The following is a 24,623-nucleotide window of genomic DNA, read 5'->3' as shown; positions in this document are numbered from 1 at the left end:
AGCGGCGCGCGGCGCGTTAACTGCCTTCTTCCCGCCGATATTACGTTCCCTTTAAAGCCATTTCGGGGGATAGTGGTCAAGTGCTCGTCGGATATCGCGTTTCAAGGTTCAGCATGCGCTCGCGTATACTCGTACATGTGCATATATCCACGCCGCGCCTTTAAAGGGGAGTCGAGGGACGGCCCGTAGCGCATTTAACTGCGTCGAGTCCATCAGCGTGCGCCGTCCGCCGTTCGATTTCTGATTAATGCCCAATTTCTTCACCTCTAGATTAGTTGTCGATAACTTTATCCATGAGACATCTGCCAAAATCGCTTTTCTTCACCTTTGTAAAGTTTATATCAGGCAGATAAACTTATCCGGTACCTCAAGTAGCGGATATCTGGCAGATATTGATTTCAGTGCCCTGACATAACCTAAAAATTACAATAATACGTAATCTGCTGTTGCTGTTGCTGTTTTTGAATGAAAACACACAACATGGATGTGTTACTCATAGATATTAATGTTTTTGAATCTGAAGATGATGATGATGATGAGGAGGAGGAATTTGTGGAAAGAAGACCCTGTACAATAAGGAATAAACCGAACAATTTTCAAGTGTGGGATGACACAGAATTTTTCGAACGATTTCGTTTGAAAAAGGTTACAGGATGGTCGAATTAGTACATACAATTGAGGACCGATTGTTAATACTGTGGAAGTTACTTTAATTAGTTAATACTAGCCCGAAAAAGAATATGTCGCTTAGCAGAATATGGTGATTTATAATAAATTTCTAGTACATTTTGTGTGTCAAAAGCTAATAGTATGAAGGATAGCTATCTGTTAGATACGTAACCAGAGGTTTCAGTGAAGAAAACGAATTTTTAGTTATCTAACGGATATCTTTATCTGGAAGATAGCTATTGGGAGGTGTGATGAAACCGGGCATAAGCGAGCTCCTGAGTCGCGATCACGTGTCTTTCATATCGGCGTTATCACGCACTGCTGTAGTCACTTGCCACTAAACGATCTCGAGGACCGAAAACATGCCGTCATTGTGCTTCGTCGCTGTCAGCTACTTTTACGTGATCTCGGCAAATTTTTGCGGCTCCTCTCTCTCTGTCTCTCTCAGCAGAAATTGCGTTGGTAAAAATCCGGGGCTGCGAAGTTCATCAACTTCGAATTTGAAAAGGTGAAACTGAGAGATAAATATTACGGATTTTACCAGAGTAAATGAGAGTAATAGTTAAGGGGGTGAATAATGCAATATATATTCTTGCTTCGCATAATTTCTTAATTCCTTTCTTACATTGGAAAGTTCGATAGGAATTGGAAATTAGAAAAAATGGTACAGAAATATTTAAAGAGAGACGCCTTATATACTGTATTCCATCGTTTTTAGAATAGATCACTTTTGCAAAAATATGAATCGACCGTAAACGCAGCATAAATTATTGATCGCATCTTAATCGATGACAACTATTAAGCGATACATAATCTTGTATCTTGACGTCTCTTTTATCGAAAATAGCGTTTGTTTTCCGAAGTGTTTGCAGCCTATAAACAAATCAGAAGACTTATAAGCCACTTTTTTCAATAAAAAGGGTTCAGGATATGAGCATTCTACACTCTAATGAGGATTTTTCAATGAGGCTTAGCTCCTGTCACAAACAATTCCGGTGCAAAATTAATTGCACTCGTCTAGGATGAGTGATAGTTGCATATAACTAGGAGCACTGCAAATATCCTTATTGACAAGATCAACGAGTGACTATTTCAGCAACCTCTGCATTATCGTCCGAATGGGGGCAGGCAACCCGTCATATTGACCTGTATGTTAATGTTGCACTCTGTACATACGACGTCAAATAAGTGAAGAAGCTGCTACTTGGCAACGACGAGCTATCTGTTGACTTTCGACACGAGTCGCAGAAGAGAACCGTTCCAGTGAAAAATCTTCAGCTGAGCTCCTCGAGCGCAGATTATTAATCAATAAGTTCCTGTATCGAAAGGAACATAATCTATAGATCGATAGAAGAAATAATCAGATAGGAAGCTCATAAACAGTTTCCAATTTCGAGGTATTTATTTCTCGAATGAGGGGAGGGAGGAAGAGAAACGACTAACAATGAGGTGACCCGTATTATCCAGTATATACAACAACTTGTCGTCACAGCAACTACTTTTTCCAATGCCATTTTAAAGTCCATAAATCTATCAGTCGTTGCGTTATATTATTAACGCGAATGTTATTAATTACAGATTACAGACGGAAAAGTAGCAGGCACCAATTGCGCTGGTACTCGTTACACGCGTTCAGTGCTGCGTCCACCTAGCCGTAGGGGAAAAAAGTTCATCGCAGCGAGACCGTCTGGTTCGCCGATTATACGCTTCTCGCTTTATGTCGCGATACATCGATATGTCTGCAACAAGCGCGTATGGAGATACGAAGGTACCCCGTGCGGTGGAACTCCCCGCACGACTCAAGCTGCGTTCCGAAATGCGGAAAAATTAATAGCACTGTCTTCGCGTTCCGATTCAACATGCTGGAAAGTGGCAGAACTTATTGCCTTTTTCATGAAGATGAGTTCTAAGGAATTACTGATCTTCGGCTAATTCCACACATTAGATTTATTCCGAAATCGGTTTCGGAAACTTTGGTTTTAGTTTCAAGATTGATGGGCCTTAGACTAAGTTAGATTCGTTTGTAATTGATCAGCTGATCAATTCTCAAGATAATAAGTAATAAAATATCTATCCATTTTTCTGTCTAATAATTACAAAGTTAATGTCCACGACCAAGTTTGTAAACAAAAGTAATACATGGCTGCGAATGTTCAAGCATCATCAGCTGATCAATTACGGCATGTATCCAAGTCAATTTAAGGCCTACCAACCTTATAACTAAAACCAAAATTTCCGGAAACAAGCCTGTTATTCTGTTAGCCAAGTTCAATAATTCATGTGGCGCTGTGTCAACTTGTATATTAGACTGATATAAATAAAAGGAGTAAAAAATGTCATTAGCAAAAGACGCGATTATTGACGGAAGTGAAAATGAAACTTATGAAATATTATGTTCTTCATCGTCTGACATAACGAGCTTTGAACATCATCTTCAAAATAAAATTTGCGATACCTTGTGCACCGAGTAAAATTACTGTTGACTTCACCGTGATTCCAAATTTACCTTCAATATTTACAGATAAGTTATCTATTCTGCTAATCATTGCACGCGATATTGCAAGTGCGATCCGTTTACCGCGTAGCTGATAATAATAATTTTCGAACGACTAACGTGCTGCTTTTCGTAGAAGCACTGTCAGTCCTACCTTTCGGAACGCAGCCTCAGTCGGGACGTGGCGCTTGATATTAACGCGAGGTGCGTCTCGACAAACCGCGCCGTGCGAAAGCCGGTCTGCATCGCGAGAGTTATCACTGAACGATAGACTATTAGGGAGGGTGGGGGGAGATTTACCCGACAATCCCTCGGCGCCCCCGTCTCTCGAAGGCACTTCCGTCTCGCCCTTTACCGCAGGCGCAGCGGACTGTTAACTGCCTTGTTTCCGCTGATATTCCGTAGCCTTTAAAGTTAGCCAGCTCGCGAGAAGGCTGTCGGCGGTCGCGAGGATGGAACAGGCCGGCAGACCGTGACTGCATTCTGAAACGAGACACACTTGAGAAATCGGACGGACTGCACATGTACGACACCGCCAAGCGGCGCCGCCGTTCCAAAGCGCCGCTTTCCACTTGGCCTTGCCGCCAAGACGACACCTAACGCCTGTCGTCAATATTTTAACGATACCGCGTGCACACGGTTTTCCCGCACGGTGCGAGACGAGACGAGGGCAGGCAAGGGCGAAGAGAAAAACACGCGGAGGAAGCGAGGAAGGGCGGAAGGGAGATAAAAAAGGGAGAAGAAGAGAAAGGGAAGGGAACGCGCGGGGCACATTGTACGATACGATAATGGATGTGAAATTTAATACTCACGTTCCAGCGACGCTGTTATGAAGTGAGCGTAACTAAACCGCACTTTTTTTTCACACATGCGTACGGCTTAGGAAACTATTAACAGGTTTTCCAGCTGGCTCTCTCTCTCTCTCTCGCTCGCTCGCGAGAGCTTCACTCGATAACGCGGCACGTTATACGCAAACGCTTTATCTCGCGAAGTATAATTCATAATGGCATTACACAGAGCGGCGGGGAGGCAGGGAGGGAGGCGCGTCTCACGGGCGTCATTCTATCGCGCCTTTAACGTGACGCGATCGTCGTTGCGGGAACGTTGCAGAATAAGCTGCGAACGAGCGACGCGCGCTCTCTTCGGCTGAAGCCGCCCTAACCTCGGACTCAGACTCTCGTCCCGAGACGTCAATTAATCTCGTTATCGCGCGCTCGTCATCTCTCACGACGACGCGGACGCGCGCGCGCGGCGAAGAAGGCTCTCGCGCGCTGTGCAGGATCCTTCTTCACTTAACCCCGCGCCGATGCGCGTTAATTGACATCTCAATAGCGATTTCAACAACCACCCCTCCGGCCATCCGCGGGCATCCTGCGGCCATCGTCCCAAACGTCATCGGCGGCGTCGCGCTCGCTCGCACGCAACACTGAAGTACGCTCGCGCGCGCGCGCGCGCGCGCGCGTGTGTGTGTGTGTGTGTGTGTATGTGTGCGTGCGTGGCGACGTGCGAACGGAAGGCAAGACGGTGCAGTGTGGTAGTGGGGCAACACGGCGGGTGGCGGCGGGTGGCGATGTGGCGGCGTTGTTAGAGAGCGGCGTGGGGCAGGTCCGGAGAGTGGTCGATACCGCCGTCTGTGCGCGCCTCCTTCCACGGACTTCCACTTCCCTTCCGTTACGCCACCTAGGTCCGGGTCCGGCTGGCGTCATCAGGGTCTCCTCAGCCTTCCGATTCCGTATCGTAAACGCAAGACGTAAGACGCCTCGGGCACCCGTCAGACGCGCGATGCTTCTCCCCGTCGCGCTCTCCCGCCGCCTCCCACCCCCCACCCCCCGTCACCCCCTCCCTCCCCTGCCCTGCTCTGCTCTGTCTCTTGCCCTCCCGCCCCCTCTTCTCCTCGGCCCCGCTCTGTCCCGCTTCCCGGCTCTTGGGGCTCTTTCCGTTTTCTCCGTTGCCTTCTCTGTGTGCTCCTCTCATCTTGTCCTCTCTTCGCGCCCATCCAGGTCGCCCTCTCCTTCGCCCTCCCCCGTCTCTCTTTCTCGCCCTTCTCACGCTCTCATCGTTGTTTTCCCTCGCGCGCGCGCGAGGATTTTTGCGCGAGTCGCAAGTGCCCGTAAATACCGCTCATCTGCAATTCCGATCGGCGTGCCCCGATCGATCGCTATTGATCCCTCCGTCGGATTACGACATGCCCTACGACGTGTCTATTTTCGTGCCGAAGCCGCTCCGTCGTATCCTCCCCCTGTGATCCCACTCCCACCCCTTCCCGCTTGCCTCCCACTGCGTATCACACTCGAGTGACCGAATGCGTCGGAGATGTTGTTTTTTCTCAAAGCGAGAGGAGAGTTATTTTTCTTAAGCGTTTAGATATCTCTCGCGATTGCGCGGAGCCTCGGAGGGGAGGCTCGGCCGTCGTCGAGGGGATCTCGCGTGGAACGTCGAAGCAGAGGAAGAAGAGACGCGCAGAAATACGGAGAAGAACAAGAAGAAGAGGACGCAGAGACGATTCTGCGTCTCGACGCAGTTACTCCGCTTCTTTGCCGCTCGTAACGCCTCATTCTCCGCGTGGCATCGATACAACCTCATCTCCCCGCGAGAGGCGGATGCGTGAAAGAGAGATAGGGGTCGAAAGAGGGGGGTGAAGAGAAACAGAGAGAGAGAGAGAGAGAGAGAGAGAGAGAGAGAGAGAGAGGGGAGGGAGACGATTTATCGGGCCATCTCTCTCGCGTTCCTTTTTGCGCGCCTCGACAGGCGGATCCCGCGGCATGAGAAACGCACGCGGAATGCACGTGTCGAAAGGGCCGAACGCACCTGAGCGGATCGACCGATCGCGAGAAGCGCGACCAATCGATTCCGTCGCGGGGCACCTCGCCGCCGCCGCCGCGAGAGCGGCGCCATTCTTTGTCCGCCGACCTTGAGGTGTATTGACCGATCCAGATGTCTCGCGATCGAGGAGCGGCCCGATCTCCGATTATCGCGCTTCTCTATTGTGGAGTCCAGCGAGACGACGCGTCATCACCATCGTGCCGTTCAATGATATCTTTATTCCCATCGACCCCTCCCTCCCCCAGTTTCACCTCTCTTCTCTCATATTTAATTACTCATTATGTAAAACGCGCAGATAAGTCGTCGGAGCAGAATGGAACGTGAGAGAGCCTGATAGGTCCTGCATGAAAGAGCCCAGAATCCTTAAAGTTCGACTCTCAGTTTGTGACTTTCAGTTAAGTGTTTTGAAGATTTACTATATGATAGTTCTTGATGTGGATCAGGAGTGTCAATAGACCCCAAGTCCGATAATGAACAGTTTCTGAGTCTCTACAACTCAAATTCCGAGCAGAAATCAAATACGGCAATTTTTTATATGGCCTGATATGGCATAACTAGGCAAACCATAAGAAGGCACTTCGAGTGGTCCTTCTCCGCTCGGAATGTGGCAATTGTCTTGCAATATTTTCCGGATTATACCCTGACCAGCGATGACGTCATTATTTGGATCCTGATTTGGTCCTGATGGACATTTGATCAGGTTTCTCAATTTCAGGCAATTTTATCAGGGCATGCAGCGATATGCTTCCTTATTACGTGCCGGATCCGATAAAGTTATTCGGGCCCTATTTGAAGTTTGGAAGCCGGATGGGGTTTTAATACGGCCGTAGGATAATGTTCTGCTCGGGAAGTTGGGGTTTTCTCATTTGTCATTTGTGAAGACTAAACCATCTGTTCTTAAGAAATCCACATAAAAAGGTTCAGAGGATTTAAATCAGAAGACCCAAAGGATCATAAGACTGGTTCACCCCGTCCAATCCATCTTTCATCGGAGGACCTGCTTAAACGAGTTTCTTAGACGAGTTACATCGGACAACACAAAGTGCCTGTCAAACAATTAAAACCAAGCCGGGAATGTTTGAAAGAATTCGCAATTCTACAGTACGAAAATGTGAAGCGTGCGCAGAAATAAGAGGACTTGTAGAAAGCTTAAGCTTTGCAAGCCCCAAAAGCGACTATGTCACTTGTCCTAATTAAAACAAATGATTGTGTTCACAACTCCGACTCATCAATATTCATTTTTCGACCCATGTTTATTCGGACTTTATTCCTTCATTTTGTGAATACCATCGGCCCTTAACCCTTTAACGCCCGACTTTTTTATAAGTGTTTTAAGAATAAAATTTGAGTTTTTTTGAACTAAGACTATAAGTGGTAATAACAAAAAAAAATATCAGAATTTTATATTGATTTTTTTTATCGTTCGTTTTTTGTTTATTGGTAAATATGACTTAGATCCTAAAAGCATATACGAAATGAGCAACCTATACAGAGAATAATGAAGAGTAATCTATATGACATAATTCTGATAGTCAGCTTGATATTTTTGAGTTGAAACTTTACTATATTTATGAGTGAAATTTATCATTCAGAGCGTCAAGCTTACTATTTCAGAAGAATATCTTATAGATCACCATTTAGATAGTCAATCGTTCCTTCATTTTTCGTCCCATTAAAAACTGTAGGTCACCAGGCTCCACGAAAATAGGTTGATTTCTTGATTTTCGTATCCACCACATTGGATTCGCCATTTTGAATTTCTGTATTCTTCTAATTTCACATTTTGCATCTGAGAAGGCTTCCAAATGTATAAAATTATAACAGATACCAATCTATTCATTTATAATGCTCTTCTAGATGTCAGTAACAATGCTAACTATGCCTACTTGGAATTTGACGAAACATGTTATCATTAAAACTGAGCTAAAAACAGACTAAACCGAATCTACACACAATCTATATACCATTTTTTAGAAGAAGAATTCACCTTTACAGTGGTGCAAAGAAAACGAAAATATCTCCTTTTCTGACTAAGTTACGGATTCTTAAATCCGTTTCTGGTAACTATAGTTACCAGTAGGCATTAAAGGGTTAAAGACCTGCGCTCTTTTTCTCCAAACGTCCTGTACATCAATGTTTCCCTCACTACACTGCATGATGTATGAAAACCCCGAGATTCAGCCGCGGTAACGTTGAAACTGTTCATTTTCCCAGACTCACTGCTACCTTCGACCTACGCACGAAGAACCATCGCATGGCAAATCTTGAAAAAATTCAGCCAAAAGCCGCTTTCCATAAAGGTCCTGCAGGGTCCCTCAGCGCGACCGTTCTCACGCCGCTCTCGCGGGACGCGAGCGTCGCGAACGCTCGAGAGCCTATAATTGCTCGCGACGTAGGGGGCGCAAGGTAAATCCGCTTCCCACTTCGCGGAGCGTGAGGCTGCGTACATAACGCGTAGCTCTCGGCTGGCTGGCTGACTGGCTGGTTGGCTGGCTGGCTGGCTGGCTGACCGGCTAGCAGGCCGATGAACACACGCGGACGCGAGCGGCGGTGACGGCGCGCGGGGCGCGGAGGAGGCGCAGACGGTGGTGCGGCCGGGGTGGCGTTCGTGGGGGGTTGATTGTGGCGCATGAGTATATTACGCAATTATCTTATGAACGTGACGCGTACGAGTGCTCGCGCCGGGGCCTCGCGTGAAGGATGATAACTTCTGGTCCGAAGAGGGCGCACGCACCGAGCGCACGTATGCGCCGAGCGTGGCTCCACGTGCATTCGCATCGGCAGCAGGACGAAAAGAAGTCTCTCTCTCTCTCTCTCTCTCTCTCTCTCCCCCTCTCCCTCTCCCTCTTTCTCTCCTCAAATTGGCGGCATTACGCAATTACCCCGCTGCCTGCGGTCCCGCGGTCTAACCCCGCGTAACCCCGGCCTTATAAATAGCCCCTCTCCTCGCCCGCATATCCTACGCGTGCTTTTCTTCTCCCGCCGCCCTCTCCCCCTCTCCATCTCGTTCCTCCTGCTCCCCTCCCCCGCTCCTCGTCTCCCCCGTGTCGCGAAAGTATCCATTCGGAGAACACACCCGCTCGCTAGCTCGACGTATTTAATCTAACACCTACCTACCTGCCTACCCGCCTCCCCTAACTAACAATCTCGCCTTCGCGTTACACCCATGATTATACAGCCGGCTCTCTTTTAATTCAGGCTTCTGAATGCTCGCCCGGCGAGAAGAGGCGCGCGTTCGAGCGCGACTTTGCGCTTTTCTCCGGGAAAACGACGTTACGCAGATAGTTGCTGGATTTCTCGGAGCGATCGCTCCCCTCCTCCCCCCCTCTCTCACTCTCTCTCTCTCTCTCTCTCTTCCTCATTGTCTATTCCCGGTTGCGTTAATTTGGCGCGACGGTCGCGGAGCGTCGTTTTATAAGCGAAGCGGCGTGAGCGTCCGACGGCGGTCGCGCGGAACTATTCGCATTTGATCGTGAAAGTTTCATTATTCCTGTCGAACGACGACGATAGCGACGATGGCAGGAGCCGGAGCTCGGCGGTGGCCGGTGGCTGTTAAAACGGCCTCGGCAGACATTCAGTTACTAATTTAAAAATCAGCGGGCTACTTGTTTCCTCAATTCCGCGTTGTTCGCGCGCGCGCGCTCTGACAATCGAGGCCACGGGAGCTAAGTATATCTTTTCACCGTTGATCGCCGCCTCTTCGCCGTCCGCCGCTGCGCTTGTCAGCTCGAATAAACGCCACTGCACTCCGCTGTCGCAGTTAAATAATCATTATTAGATTATCGCGCCATTGTTAGAATCACACACCCGGCTCTCGCTTGAATATGTCAGCGGTATCGATCGTTTTAATGAATTTTACCAGTAATCCCCACGTGTCTCGGTGCTTGATAACGGACGGCGGGAAGCGAAGTCGGCAGGGGGAAGGAGGGGGCGGGGGGAGGGGAAGAACGGGACACCGAGAGATCCGAAGCGCGAGCGAGAGTAACTCGGACGAGGGGACGTCGACGAGACTCGCTTTACTTACTTAAACGCGATGTGGCGCGATACTCGATCATTGTGTTAACGAGTGATCTCCGCGCGCGAGGACGATCGGTTCGCGGCGCGGCGGAAGGAGAAGCATTTGCTATTTCGACACGCGTAAGTGACGAGCTTGTCTCTCGTGCGGGCACATTATTCGAAACGATCTCGCTACGCGCGTCCGCTCGTTCTCTCTTTTATTCTCTGTTTCTCTTTTTTTCTTTCTTTTGAGCAATGCACTCCGCGAGCGTGACACGATTGATTCGCTCGCCGCGAGTTATTCACCCCTTCTCTATGTTTACGCACTCACACGCACACCATCGCCGCCGGCACGATCATACATTGAGAGGGTGGCATGCGTCGTACGAGCCCTCCTCCTCCTCCTCCTCCTCCGACCCTTCTTCCTACTCTTCTTCCTCCGCCTCCCTCGCCGCCGCGCTACCCCGCGCGTCCTCCTTCTCGCATTCTAATAGAATTGTCTCCATTATTAATGAGACTGCGCTCGGTTTCAGAGTGGAGCCTCGCTTCCGAGTTACGGGCTTCCGCGTCGGTGTGAGCGTCCGTGCGTGTACCGGACACGCGGCTGCGTCCGGGACGCTCCTTATTTATTCACGCACGTGGTAGAGTAGTAACTGCGCGCGCGATGCGCGGCGCAGAGAGAAACGCGCCCGTCTCGGACGCCGGGGAGCGCGTGCGAGCCCTCGCCTCGGTGCGACCGCGCGCGCGTTATGACGATCGCTCGGCCGACGACGTTAATTCGACGATCGCGAGCGACGATGCGCCCGCCAGCACATCTCGCGTGACGAGTGTGTCGACGAGGACCTTCCCATCGCCGTTGAAATGATAATAACAGTAACAGCAAAAGCGGTAGAAACAACAAAGACAACAATAACAGTAATAGCAATAACAACAACAATAACAACAGTAACAACAATAGCAATAATAACATATTGTACACATAGTAGTCAAATAATATTAATAATAACGGTTATATTATTATCATTATATTAATTTATAATTCATAATTGTCGTTGTTATTGTTATCATTGTCGTAGTCATGGTTGCTTTGTCCATGTCGTCAATGTTATCATCACTAAAATCGTCGTCGTCATCATCACTAAAATTATTGTTGATATTCTTGTTGTTATTGTTATTATTGTTGTTGTTGTTGTTGTTGTTAGGGGAAAGATGGTATCATGGCATCCTCTATTTACATTTTGTATTTATAACGTTGTCAATAATCAATATTTTTAAGTGAAAACTGAATGACTACATTTGTTACAGTGATGTTTAATCGATTATGGGCTCAAATTTACGTAATATTTACTACTTTGGATGTTATTTATAAAAATGCGGCAACACAGCATGATGGGTCGGCGAGAAAATGGGATAGTAAAAAATGTGGCCTCCCTTTAAAATTGATACAAGAAATTAACTTTGTTTAATACAATACAAGGTGTTTAGCTACGAAATTATATATTTATTCAAATTAAACTCTTAGAAGGGAAATAATAATGGATATAACTGCGAATTTTTAATGTGGATATTGACTCACTTCTTAGAAAATATAATCTGCCAGAAAGGCAGCACTATAGTGCAAACATAAATGCAACAATGCACTACAAATTAGAATCGACTCATCGAATAATTATTTTAATGTAAAAACCTCGAAAAGAGGCAGTATTTATCAGCACTCTTACGGGGCAACATTAGCAAAGTGTCATGCTATTTCATTTAACTTTGCCTAACTTGAAAGATGTACAGCTGAATAAAATGTCAAATAACAAACAAAATATTAAATTGTATATATATTCGTGTGATAACATGCTCAAGTTTAAAAATAATGAGGAAACGTGTCTAATTAAATGCTAAAATGTATCTTGAAAAACATTTCGAAATGCTTGAAAATAAAAATGCGTTATAAAAAGTGCTATCTGATTGTACAATGATATATTAGCGTCATTGCGCTGACAGCGAACTACTAAACAAATAATTCCATAAATAATAACTAAAATTCGCTATCTAATTACTGAAATATTGAGAGTGGCCATAATACCTACAAAGGCCGTAATACCATATTCTCCTCTATTATTATTATTATTATTATTCTTTTATCATTATCATTGTTATTTTGTTTTTGTTGTAGTTACAGATAAACGAGAAAATGTTCGCCACTAGTAAGAGAATACATAAATTTACGCTTGACTGACTGCAAATAAGCTCTAGATTTGTTTTCCGTGTTTATTTTCATTGTATACATTAAATTTCTATCTCGCATGAATGACACGCCGATCCCCAAGCTTTTTACGCCAAATGCTTTGCTAGTGATTAGAGATGTGCGAATCAAGGATTTTTATATCGAATCGTATCGAATCGAATCTTATTTTTTAAATTCGAATTCGAATCGAATGAAACCAAATCGTATCGTTACAAAATTTAACATGACTATTAAACATGCGAATAATGATGGAAGATTTTAATATAAAAGGGAATATTGATATTGTAATATCAACTTAAAGTAAAATATATATTTAAATATTTAAATTATAATTAAGTTATTAATTATAAGTTAAGTTAATTACAAATTAAGGGTTCAAACATATAAGCCCGGATGGTCCGTTTTGTAACTGATGCGCGCAAACGCTAATGTATTTAATTCGTATTCGAATCTTCGCAATTCGAAATTTTCGGATTATTCGGATTCGAATCGTAGGGATTCAGATTCGAATTCAACCAGTTCGCACATCTCTACTAGTGCTATATTAACAACGTGTTAAGATGATGTGTAATGTCAATGAGATGACGTGCATCGCGGAGACGAAAACGTCTAACCGTGGCAAACGTGTTAGCGGAGTCGCAACAGAAAATTTTTATGCGGGCGAGATGTTGCTGTTGCGTCGCAAAAAGAATTAGGTAGCTTTCTTGACATGCAAACATCTCGCAGTACGTCGAAGTAATCTTCCGTAATTACTATGTAATACAGTCAATCGTTTCTTTTTCTTTCTTTGTGTACGTTGTATTCTGCTTTTGTTGACTTTTTATCCTGTTATGTGCCCCAATATATCGTACCGTACATCTTCATTTAATCGGATTCGCGAGAAAATATTTACCAATGTACTTAGCTCCCTATAACCTGGTATTCTCTTTACTTCTGGAAAAATTGCACAACAGACAAACGTATCAAATATTGACTCTGAGATATAAATTGACAACTAAATCTTCATTTACAAAAATCGTCTTATCTTTAATGTGAGCGTAAAATCACAATAACAGAAATTCGTTCAAACTATGAGAGATACGATGAGTACAGCTATAGTTGTGTTTTTATGATTTTTTTCCGGTACGGAAAGTTCGAGCGAGCGGTTAAAACGTTGGGCGATTAATCGTTGCTGGTGTAAATTCGGCACCTAAACACGTTGTCTCTCTCAAGAGCTTCCCGTCACCCTTTGTTTCCCCTGAAAGTTTTTATTCTGACAAACAAAATATAAAACAGTATAATTTAAAACGTAGTCTCTTCCGCTCACGTTAAACGATTCTCTCTTACTCTGCCATAAGAAATAACAACTGCTATAAACAGACTTAGTTCAGCGGTCATGTTGCTGGCTTAAAATAATAACAACAACGAGCAAATAAAATCAGACTTAAAAGAAAATATGGATTTACTGAGAGAGAAGATATCTAAGAGAGATGAAAAGTCTTTATTTAGTGAGTCCCAACGCGCATTTACTTGAATCTAAATTTTTTTATCTAGACAAAATAAACAATTGCTTCTTCGTGTAAAAAGCTGCAATTTGAAGAAAACGTACATTGCCTTGTTTGAAGGAAAATTATTCTCAGTGTAAAAATACATGCATATTAATATAAGCAAATATATTGTTAGCACTCATCGAAAAATTTATATTAATATTTTATTATAATAATTATATTTATTATAATAATTAGAATTAATATTTTTTTTACATATTGTTTAGATGTATTTTCACTCGATACGCGGAAGAGTAAAGTTATATGAATTACAATTACCCCCGTTCGTCCATATGCACGTTCCCATCGGAGTAAAGGAGTACATTGGGAATCGATATCAATAGATATTAAGGTGACATTTTCCTGCGGTCGTGGCTATTAGTTCTCGCTTTTGTTCTTCCTACCTTTTCCTTTTTTCGAGGAAAATGCACGGCGCGCACTGACGGGATATCCCACTGCCTACTGTCAATCCCTCTCCTTCCGTGGCTCTGAGCCCGGCAATTTCGCAAGCTCCGCGTGCATCGCATCGGCGATGCGGAACGCCGTATCGCACGTAAGCGCGCCGTTAACTCAGACATCGATGCACCTGCCGAAAGTACGGCCGGCCGTAAATCGCGATATATCGTCGCGCGGTGGCTTCCCCGTTTTTCGCGGCCGCGTCACGTGTTAGCGCTGGCGCAAAGAAAAAGGAGAGACGAGTCGAATTTTGGGTTTCACATTAATCTTGCACGTTCCACCGAAATTGAAGAATATAAAAAAGATTACTCAAGCCCTCACTATATACATTTTAATATCCTGTCTGAATTTAATTTCCACTTTTAATTTTAACGAGCAATGCACTAATGATGTAACTGAAGAATATGTGAGATAAGCAAGTATGAGTAAATAATACAATTAAAGGGTAAATAATATTTTTTTTACATAATATTTCTTTTTCTCTATTACGATCGGAAATTCTAGAAGAATTTAGAAATTCAAAAAAAAAATGGCGAAGAAGGAGCTGCCATAGACATAGTATATCTAGACTGCGCGTTCTTCCAAATTTCAAGAGTGGGGGTATAACTCTCGTAGAAAAGGAAGCATTCTGTTTTTACTATTCGTTCTCTCTCGCACAGTGCCGATGGAAGAAGGGGCATAGGGGAGGCAGTTGCTGTACAGTGCTGTACAGTAACCACCGCCCCTATTCCCCTTCCATCGGGACTGTGCGAGAGAGAACGAACAGTAAAAACAGAGTGCTTCTTTTTCTACGTGAGCTATACCCCCACTCCTCGAACACGCAGTCTAGATATACTATGTCCATGGGAGCTGCGGTCGAAAAATTCATAATTTTTAATTCTTTACGATCTTCAGCAGAGAGCATAATTCATTACAGCTACAGATTCATGAATTATTATTCATTTTATTAAAAAACTGCATATTAAGATTATATTAAGAATCTATAGAAAAAAAATTTAATGCGGATAGAACATTGGGATATAGTTATTTATATCATATACAGGGTGTATAAAAAGTACCGCGATGGCGAAATATCTCGAAAACTAAGCATTTAGAAAAAAGCTTTTAGAAAAAAAGCTGTTTCAGACAAAAGTTATATGGTTTCGAGGGAGACATAAAACAACTATATTATTTTATTTATAGATGGCGTCACTTCCGAGATATTCACTGATCATTAATTTTCTTAAATGGAAATTATATCATCTTTTTATCACCAATTAATTTTAACAACGTTTGTCTGAAACGTTTTTCTATTTGTCTAATTTTTTTTAGGATTACTTTTTCAATATTTAACTTACGATATCTCGCTAACTATTTGTCGGAAAAAAAAATGATACTAGACTTTTTTACCTATTTGGTTTCAAGTTAACAAAAGTTGGGGCATTATTGTCACAATATAGTCTTGAGACCAAATGAAATAAAACAGTATAGTACTATTTTTTCTTTCTACGAATAGTTAGCGAGATATCGTGAGTTAAATGTTGAAAAAGTTACTAAGCTTTCCTCAAATATCCCAAAAAATATTAGGCAAATAAAAAAATGTTTCAGACAAAAGTTGTTCAAATTAATCGGTAGAAAAAGATGATGTAATAAAACATTGTGATTTCTGTTTAAGAAACGTAATGATCAGTGAATATCTCGAAAGTGGCGCTATCTGTAAACAAACTGATATAGTTGAGATAGTTGTTTTATGTCCCTCTTGAAACCACACAACTTTTGTCTGAAACATTTTTTTCTAAAATGCTTAGTTTCCGAGATATTTCGCCGGTACTTTTTATACACCCTGTATATTACTAATTCTGAAATAAGCCTTTTTCTAAAATATTACATAGCGAAAACAGTAGTAAATAACTATTTATAATATCAAGGCAGAGCAACAGTTTGTACAGTATTATATCTCAAGATTCTCTATTGGTTCTTCAAGTTTGACAGAATTTGCAAGATTAATGTGGAACCAAAACTTCAACTCGAGCAAACACGAGGCGCCGGGTGCGAGAAGGAAGGCAGTTAATTCGATGTCACAAGTCGCATTACGCGATATTTAATCGCGTCCTCACATTTATCTTTATCACTCAGTCGTTATTAGAACCGACGATCGGAAATAATGTAAAGAAATGAGAGAAATATAGATTACTTTGATGGGGAGATTATAATTGTCTTTGATATCGCAGATTTTCCCCTTGCCCCCTCCCGTCGTATTCTCTAACCCCTTTGCTTCTGTCCGATTTTCCCACGCTGATTTACTATTCACTATACCATACAATATGTATACATTATAAAAACGATCCGTTGCAACACAACACGAATCGAATAGAATCCAGTTAAACGAACTCAATTTCAGGGTTACATATATAGCGAGATGCCTGAGTTTATTCCGGCAGAAATTTTCACATTCGTAATCTCCTGTTTCGTTTTTTTTTTTTTTTTTAGGAGAAACACAAGCATGAAATTTAATTCAATGAGACGATTATACAATTCGATATCACAGTTCGCATTGTGCGATATTTAAACGCGAATACGCATTTTTCTTTGTTATTCGGTCATTATTAGGACTGACGATTAAGACAATGTAAAAAAAAAGAAATGTTTAAACGACGCGTATTACAGTAAAGCTGATTCGACACGTTAGTCGTGTTTGTCATCCAATTTACTTAATCCCAATTTACTTAAAAACTAGAAATCAAATTAGATATTCGTATCATATACGATAGATGAATCTCTAGCTCATTATAGCTGCTGAAAGAGATCAAAAGAAAAATTATATAGCTCGAAAAGAGATTAAGAATCTTTAGCGTACATTTTCTTTTTTCAAACGTCTACATTTGTATTAGGTATATGCAAGAGTTTCTATCGTTTTAAAGGCAATGTTCTTTTATTAATATTATTATAAATGACATAGTAAATCTTTAATTAAATTTATCTTTAATTAAAATATTTTCCAGCATTTTTTGTCATCTTTCAGGCAAAAGATGGATAGCACGATAAAAGAAGTCTTTGTTCTTCTCTTAAAATGAATGAAATTATCGATAAATTGTTGCACTTTCTCAACATTGCGAAATCGTTCGAAAACCGGAAAGACAGTGCTGCATAGAACGAAATAAGTGAAAATCCGATGAGGATCCGATGGGGCAATATCTGGAAGATACGTGTGTGGGTATGTACCGGGTATAGTAGGACTTCCCATTGCAATTCCATTAAAGTTTCCCGGGTCGTCAATGCAACATGGAGTCTGGCATTGTCGTGCAGAAGAATCACTTTGTTTCTCTTTGTCGCAAGATATGGCCGCTTCTCGATTAATTGCTCCATTGTCGGCTGTATAATTCCGCGGTGATAGTCTGAGATGGATTTTAATAGCTCATAATGCAGCACTCCTTGCATGTCTAACCAGATATACAGATATACAGGAGGACCTTATGACCATGGATAATTCATTTGGCTGTGACGTAGAAAGTTCTCCGGGATTTTTGCAACCCACGATCTTTTGCGATTGAAATTGTCATAATACATCCATCTTTCATCTCTGATCACAATTCGATACAAAAAAGATTTGTGTTTGTGTCTATTGAGCAGCGAAAGGCAAATAGTAACTCGGCTGGCAATAGCGTTCTCGGATAATTCATGGGGGAACTCGTTTTCTTTTCTTTAGAATTTTCCCCATCTCAGCGTCGAAATACAGTGAAATACAGGTCTGACGAACATGTAACCTTTTCGCAAGTTCTACACTCGATTGAGTAGAACCTTCTTTTGCAACAACGCTTCCAAGTTATTTAAAATTCATCTCTTGCGCTCGCCCAACACGCTTCTTGTCTTTCAAGTCAAAATCACCACCTTTAAAACGCCGAAACCACTCACGACATGAACTGTCAACTTTCGTTTCCTCAGCATAAGTTTCGCAAATAATTCTTTCTAATTGCTTCGACAGATAAAATAAGAAAAGCATGCAATGATGAATATGCGTCTTATCGGCTTCCATTTTCATACAAATTAAAAATGTTGATGTCAATGAATGATGACTTATTATGCATCAGTTTCTATGCAGGTTAACCAATACTGGCGTAAAAAACAAAAGCATATCGCAACTTTTATGTAAATAATTCACAATGCCTCCTATATGTAAACGATGGAAACTTTTGCATATCCCTAATAGCTCCGCTCGTGACAATTTCAATAACCGCACATTGAAGGTCACACATTGGAGATCAGACGACGAAAATAGAGTTAAAATTATTAAACCTAATTTTCTCATTTTAGTTGATTGTATTTTATTAAAAACTCGCGAAACGACGACCGTCAACTTCGATACGGGCTTGAATACATAAAATGAAAGATTAATGAATGCTTAATGAAATATTCGTAATATCGCGACGAGCATCTCTGCAGGTTCTTTTCTGATATTTGGTACAGTCTTATACGTCTCGATATATTTTTTCTCTAAGAAATCCCGATGGAAAAAATCTGGAGATATCAAAACCGGTGAACTGGCAGGAACCAATGAACTGCTCCTCGCCCATTCTATCCACCTGCTATCCTTCAAGTTCTCCATTTTATAGAGCCGTGAAAAAATTGTCAGAAGATGAAAATGTTCGTGAACTCTGCTTCGGTCGTTTGACCTCGAATGGGTGGCCATTGGGTACGTCATGGAAGGAGCTACAAACATGAATGTTCAAAAAATTGGAATCCCACTAAAAGATATGACAAGTTGACCTTCATTTCAGCTTGACATTCCACCGAGAGATCAAAACAACAGCACCGGCGTATGTAGTATTCTGCAAAACTCTGCGACTTTCATCGTAAAAACTTTTTTCTCTCTTCATTTTGCTTCATTTCTTCTGTCAACTTAGACGCGTCGGTTTTTCAACGTCGCAACCCGCAAATACGATCCCGACAAAAATCGCAGCATAACGCGCGCGAGTTTCCGCGTAAATAATCGACTCTTACGGTTTAGCAGGAGAATTGAAAATTCTCGCGGGAGCGCGTAAATATCGCGCCAACGGTACATCCTGCAACGCCGGCGGATCGGGACGTCGGATTATATTTTCCGGAATAAAAGCGATCGAGCGTGCGCGAGAAATATAATAAGTGAATCTAGCGAATAGGATCATGTTCCCCGAATCGAACACCTGTCGGTCCCCCGGCGAGAATTTCATGCATTACCGGGCTCCTCGATCGGGGAATAAATGTCAATTAAGCGATCGCGGTTAATTGGCATTTGGAATTAAATGCTCGGCGTGGAAAAGCAGCTCCGCGGGCTGCCGGAGCGAAATCCACCTCTCGTTGTGTACTGTTTCAGGACGCTGCGCGCATCCGCGGAAAAAGACACACACACACGCATACAAACACGCGCACGCGCGCGTACACGTTTACGTCTCTCCGTAACGGCGAAGGAATCGTACGGAAGCGGAATAGAGAGCGTGTACCTGGTTGCACCTGCAGTCGGCGATCCGGAACAATCGAAGCCGAGAGACGATAATGAGAACGACGGACCGGGTTCGTCGACTTCCCTTTTACCTCGGCTGCACTCGCCGTAATTTTTTTCACTCTCGCCGCGCCCCCGCCGTCCCCCTCCCCACCCCTCCTGGCGTCCACCTCTTGGTCGCTCTCTCTTTCTCTCATTCACGCCGCGGCTCCCGTTTCTCGTCTCTCGGGCGAAGCCTCGTCTCTCTATCTCTCGGAAATAAAGACATCCTTCCTCCCGAGGACACGGAGCGCAGGCAGGACAACGAAAAGCCCGTCTCGTCGTATGCTTCTCTCTCTCTCTTTCTCTCTCTCTCTCTCTCTCTCTCTCTCTCTCTCTCTCTCTCTCTCTCTCCGCTGTGTATGTCCCCGGTGACGATGCGATCGGCACGCCGGATTAAAGTCACGTTGATGCTGCATGGTGACGCGATCGGCGACGAGGAGGGAGGGGATGAGAGGGGGACATACTCGGCTGGTTCTTGCAAGATCGCACCCCGTCGACGAATAACCGTTGTTACGAAATGGAGCGGGGGGGGGGGTTGAGTTCTCGGCTCGTTCGATCCGAAGGATACTCAAGCGTTTCTGAATTCGCAGCGTCGCAGCGGAGGGAGATATTATCGCGAAAGAGTCGCCGACGCTCGATTTATAATGCGCCATCGACAGAATAATTCCCCGATGACACAACCGGCGAATCTGTAACGAAATATTGCTAGGTAAATAATAGCGTAGAGAGCGCGCGACGCCGGTGCAACGGGGGAGAGGGCGGATGGATGCGGGACGAAAGGGAGAAGGAGCCAGGGTGGAGGCACCCCCTTGGAACGAATACTCGATCGTTCTAATTCGCAGCGCGGCAACGCGGCGGATTACCGGAGAAAGCCGGGATATTTGATTTACAGTTCGCATACCGGCGCGTCTTTTGGACGAAATATCCGCTCTCTTTCTCGCCGCCTCACACGCCGCGCTGTCGCGTGACAATTTCGCGAATTGCTCGCGGAGGAGCATTAATAGCGCCGCTCTTTCTCCCTCTCTCTCTCTCTCTCTCTGTCTCTCTTTTTCTCTTTCTCTTTCTCTCTCGTGAGCGAGCGAAGTATCTCTCGCACGTGGTTACGGGACGGAACGTTGACGCCGAGAGAGAGAGAGAGAGAGAGAGAGAGAGAGAGAGGGAGAGAGAGGGAGAGAGAGAGAGAGGACGTAACGGCGCGGTATAATATAGAAAAGTGTTAATTCGACGTGAGTGTTGCATAATTAACTCGCATGAAAACGTGTTACGGCAGGAACCGTTTCCGTTAACGAGCCCGTAATCGAATCAACGTCGCAGCGTTCGCCGCGAGATCCTTGTCACCCGTCTGCGCGTACCGCCGCGTGTCGCTGGCTTTGCGGGAGGAATCGCGTAATAATGCCAACTTACCCATCCAGCCGGCGGAAGCAATTAGCGGGCGAGCTTCGCCGAATTTCAAGCTCGCGCGATACTTTCTTAGGTTATCCGCCATCGCGCGACGCGCGAGTTTCTCTCGAGCGCCGAGGCGGGCTCGCTGCGCCGCCCCGTCCGTCGAAAGTCCGTCCGCGCTAACTGCACGTTACGTCGCACGTGCGTGAGAGTACGTGCATCAGCAGCAGCGGGTGAAGGAGGGAGGGAGGGAGAGAGGGAGAGTGCTCAAGTAGACGGAGGCAGACGGATAAATAGATACATGTCACGGAGAAACACACACGCACGCAGAGAAAGACAGACACACGGAGAAAAAGCCGCGACGGCAGGGGGAGGGTGGCGAGGCAGATCCCCGACTCACAAAACCCTCATTCGCTGCTTCTCGTGAGGTTAGACCCTAGCCACTTCTATCAGCCGGGTCTCTCTCGCTACCAGCAGAGCGACGAAAGCCACACCGGGTGCGGCGGAACAAGCGAGAGAGACAGAGGGACGGGCAGCGCAAGAGGGGTGGAAGAAAGACAGAACGCGTTGTCGGGCCTCTCCTGCCCCTTCGCGGCCCTTGGCGTCCCCGCTTCGCCCTCCCCGTCGCGCCCCGCTGCGCCGGTGCTCTCTCGGTGTCCTCTCTTCTCTCCTTTCCTCTCTTCTCTCGTCCGCACGCTTCGCCTCGCCTCGCCTCGCCTCGCCTCGCCTCGCCTCGCCTCGCCTAGCCTGGCCTAGCTTTGCCTCGCCTCGCCTCGCCTCGCCTCGCCTCGCCCTTCCTTCCTTCCTTCCTTCGCCAACGCGGCCGCACCAGCCAGCAGCAGCTTTGAGCTTGCAGCTTTTTGCGGGGGTTCAACCACCTCGCGACTCGGAGCGACGCACGCAGAGGCCTCGTCGGGCTCTCACGCAAGCCGCCGCCGGTTGCCGAAAGCGGTACCTAACGTGGCCCGACGCCATCCAGCCGTCCGCCCTGCCGCGCGCGCGCGCGCGCACGCCACCCCCGCGCCCACCCTGGCGTGTCCTGGCGGCCGCCGTCTCGCAGCCCGAACGAGCATCCCCCTGCGCCCACCGCCGCCACCGCCGCCGCCGCCGCCGCTGTGCGCGCGGCCGGCACGAAAGACGTTTGCGAGAGAGCCTCGCGCGCCATCGACCACGCGAGAAAATTGCATCGTTGCGCTTTAAGCGTTACGAGTGGCGGGCGAGCATGGCGAATCGCCGCGCGGTTACTTTCGGAGCCCGCGCGACGTCAGCTGCCGCGTAATCACCGCCGCGGAAGATGCGCCACGTCGCCGGGACTCGCGTCGGTGGTACGGCCGAGGGGACGCGCGGGGGCGAGATCGTTTCCCGGAAATGTCGCGACTTAATAATAGCGGGAGGAATTTTTCATTCGCCACCCCGCCGTCGGTCGCCTCGAAGTAGGTTCATCGCGCTCGGCTTGAGAGGACACGCTCTCCCAGTCACCTAGCCGGCCCGACACGAGCCACATCACTCGCCTTCCGACAGCGCTGCCCCCCCCCACCCCCCGCACCCCCGCAACCACTGATTTTCACCGACCGGTTCCGAATTCTCCGTGTCTTACTTACCCCGCTTTCTTCTTATCGTCACACGCGAGCGCTCGTTAATTAGTCATACGATACTCACGGCGGGAGGAGGGGCTGGGCTCGACGTGGCGTTCGCGGCCGGAAAAACGCTCATTACGCGCGAATGCGAGCGAGAATGACGCGGAAGAGAGAGAGGGAGGGAGAGATCGGTATAAAGAACGGCGTGCACACACGCTGCGGTTTCGCGGACAAGGTGCGAGACACAGGCGAGACGACGTAGGGAGCGACGCGGGGGGAGGAGGGGGGACGACGTGTGTACGCGCGCGGTGCAAACGGGGGAGGGGGGAGGGGGTATGCACACGTGCGTTCGCGCATCACTTCGCTTTCCACGAGAGGTTACGGGCGAAAGAGGCGAGCGAGAGAGCGAAGGACGACGGCACGGCGAGGGGGGAGGGGGCTCTCTGCGTGGATAACGAGAACGAGAGAAAGAGAGAGAAGGAGATAGAGAGAGCGTGCATGTGCGAGAGCGAGAGAGAGAGAGAGAGAGAGAGAGAGAGAGAGAGAGAGAGAGAGAGCGAGTACGGCGGGACCGGGACGGGGGCGAATAGGGGAGGGGAGGGGCGGGAGCGAGAGTAAACAGAATTTGCATGGAAACAGTGTGCCAGTGGGTCGCGTCGAGCTGCGGGTATTTAACGCTGTTCACTTGGTCCCCTCGCCCTCGCCCTCGTTTCCTCGCGCGTCGCCACCTTTCCCTCCTCGTGAATATCCCCATGCTCCCCCCTTTCTCTTCCACCCTTCCTCTCCGCCACCCTGATCGCCGTCTTCCTCTGTCTCGCTCTCTGTCTCTCTCTCTCTCTCTTTCCGCTCTCTCCCGTGTCGTTTCGTCCTCCGTGCTTCCCCCCCCCCTCCGCCCTCCCATCCCGTTATTCGCCACTTTTCGCTCTCTTCCTCTCTGTCTTTCTTTCTCGATGTTCTCTCTCTCTCTCTCTTCCCCCCTCTCTCTCTCTCTCTCTCACTCTCTCTCTCTCTCTCTTTCTCACTCTCTCTCGTTTTAATGTAGCCACGCGATGAAATTGCTCTTTTTAACCGGTAGCATAATTCTTCCACGGCCGACGCGGTAAACGCATTACGGCGGCGACATTATGCATGTAAACGCGGCATTCAGGGGGATGAATGGGCGCGTGCTCGTCCGACTCGCGGCCGTTTCCGAGGGTGACACGACGCGACGCAGCGCGGCGCGGCGTGACGCAACGTCGCGCCGCGACCCGATTGCGCTCCGCGCCCCGTAATGCGGCTCTTTTTGTTTTCGGATCGACCGTGGGCCGCGAGAAGATAGGGTCGCGGTATTGGGCGCTTTTCGGAATCTGGGTCGCTTGGTCGGTCGGTCAGCCGACTGGCTGGCTGACCAGTCGACCGAAACGTTGAATCAAGACGGATCAGCCGGCCGTCGATGATTTACGGGGGAGTCGATGGCGTGCTCTCGCGAAACGAGCGCCCTCGTCTTCGAGACACATCGTAATCGCGCCCTGCGATATCGATACTAACGGCCGCCCGTTAGTTCATACGAACGTGCACCTCAGTTAACCTCCATGACGTGCAACACGGATGTACACACGCGCGCGTTAATTTGCGCCGCCGTACAGTGAGGCCAGGTGACATTTTTGGTTCAAAATTCTTTAGAAACCTGAATTTCCAACCGATCATCGACACCAATGGATGAGGTTGACCCTGAATAAATTCCAAAGAGATCTGTCCAGCCGAAATTTTGAAAAAATTATCGGCTTAGGGTTCATGGGTTTAGGGTTTGTCTTAAAAGTTTATCGTTTAAAGTACAGTGTGTCTTGAGTTCGACCTCAATGGGTTCGAGCCTGGATGGATACTAAATGCGAGACTCTAGAACTTATAATCACCGTTTAGAAAACTCAGAATTTCAAAACTCATCATTTCAGCCCACATTAAGAAAGAATTAAGGATTAAAATC

General features: G+C 46.3%; 1 long non-coding RNA gene across 2 annotated transcripts; it reads right to left on the bottom strand.

The window, feature by feature from the left end:
- Positions 1 to 527: 527 nt before the first annotated feature.
- On the bottom strand, positions 528 to 4,581 carry LOC112588232 (uncharacterized). Of its 2 annotated transcripts, XR_003112704.1 has the most exons (4): positions 3,976 to 4,581; positions 3,464 to 3,646; positions 1,816 to 1,985; positions 528 to 1,183 (listed from the first exon to the last, which is right to left on the bottom strand). It is a non-coding gene; the product is annotated as an uncharacterized LOC112588232 (long non-coding RNA). The 2 variants fall into 2 exon arrangements; XR_003112703.1 differs by lacking the exon at positions 528 to 1,183 and having other exon boundaries at positions 1,203 to 1,985.
- Between the last annotated feature and the right edge of the window lie 20,042 nt (positions 4,582 to 24,623).

Source organism: Harpegnathos saltator, unplaced genomic scaffold (assembly GCF_003227715.2).
Source record: "Harpegnathos saltator strain DR-91 unplaced genomic scaffold, Hsal_v8.6 scaffold176, whole genome shotgun sequence".
Lineage (NCBI taxonomy): Eukaryota > Metazoa > Arthropoda > Insecta > Hymenoptera > Formicidae > Harpegnathos > Harpegnathos saltator.
Note: the sequence above shows the minus strand (reverse complement) of the source record. Positions and strands in the feature narration are given on the sequence as shown.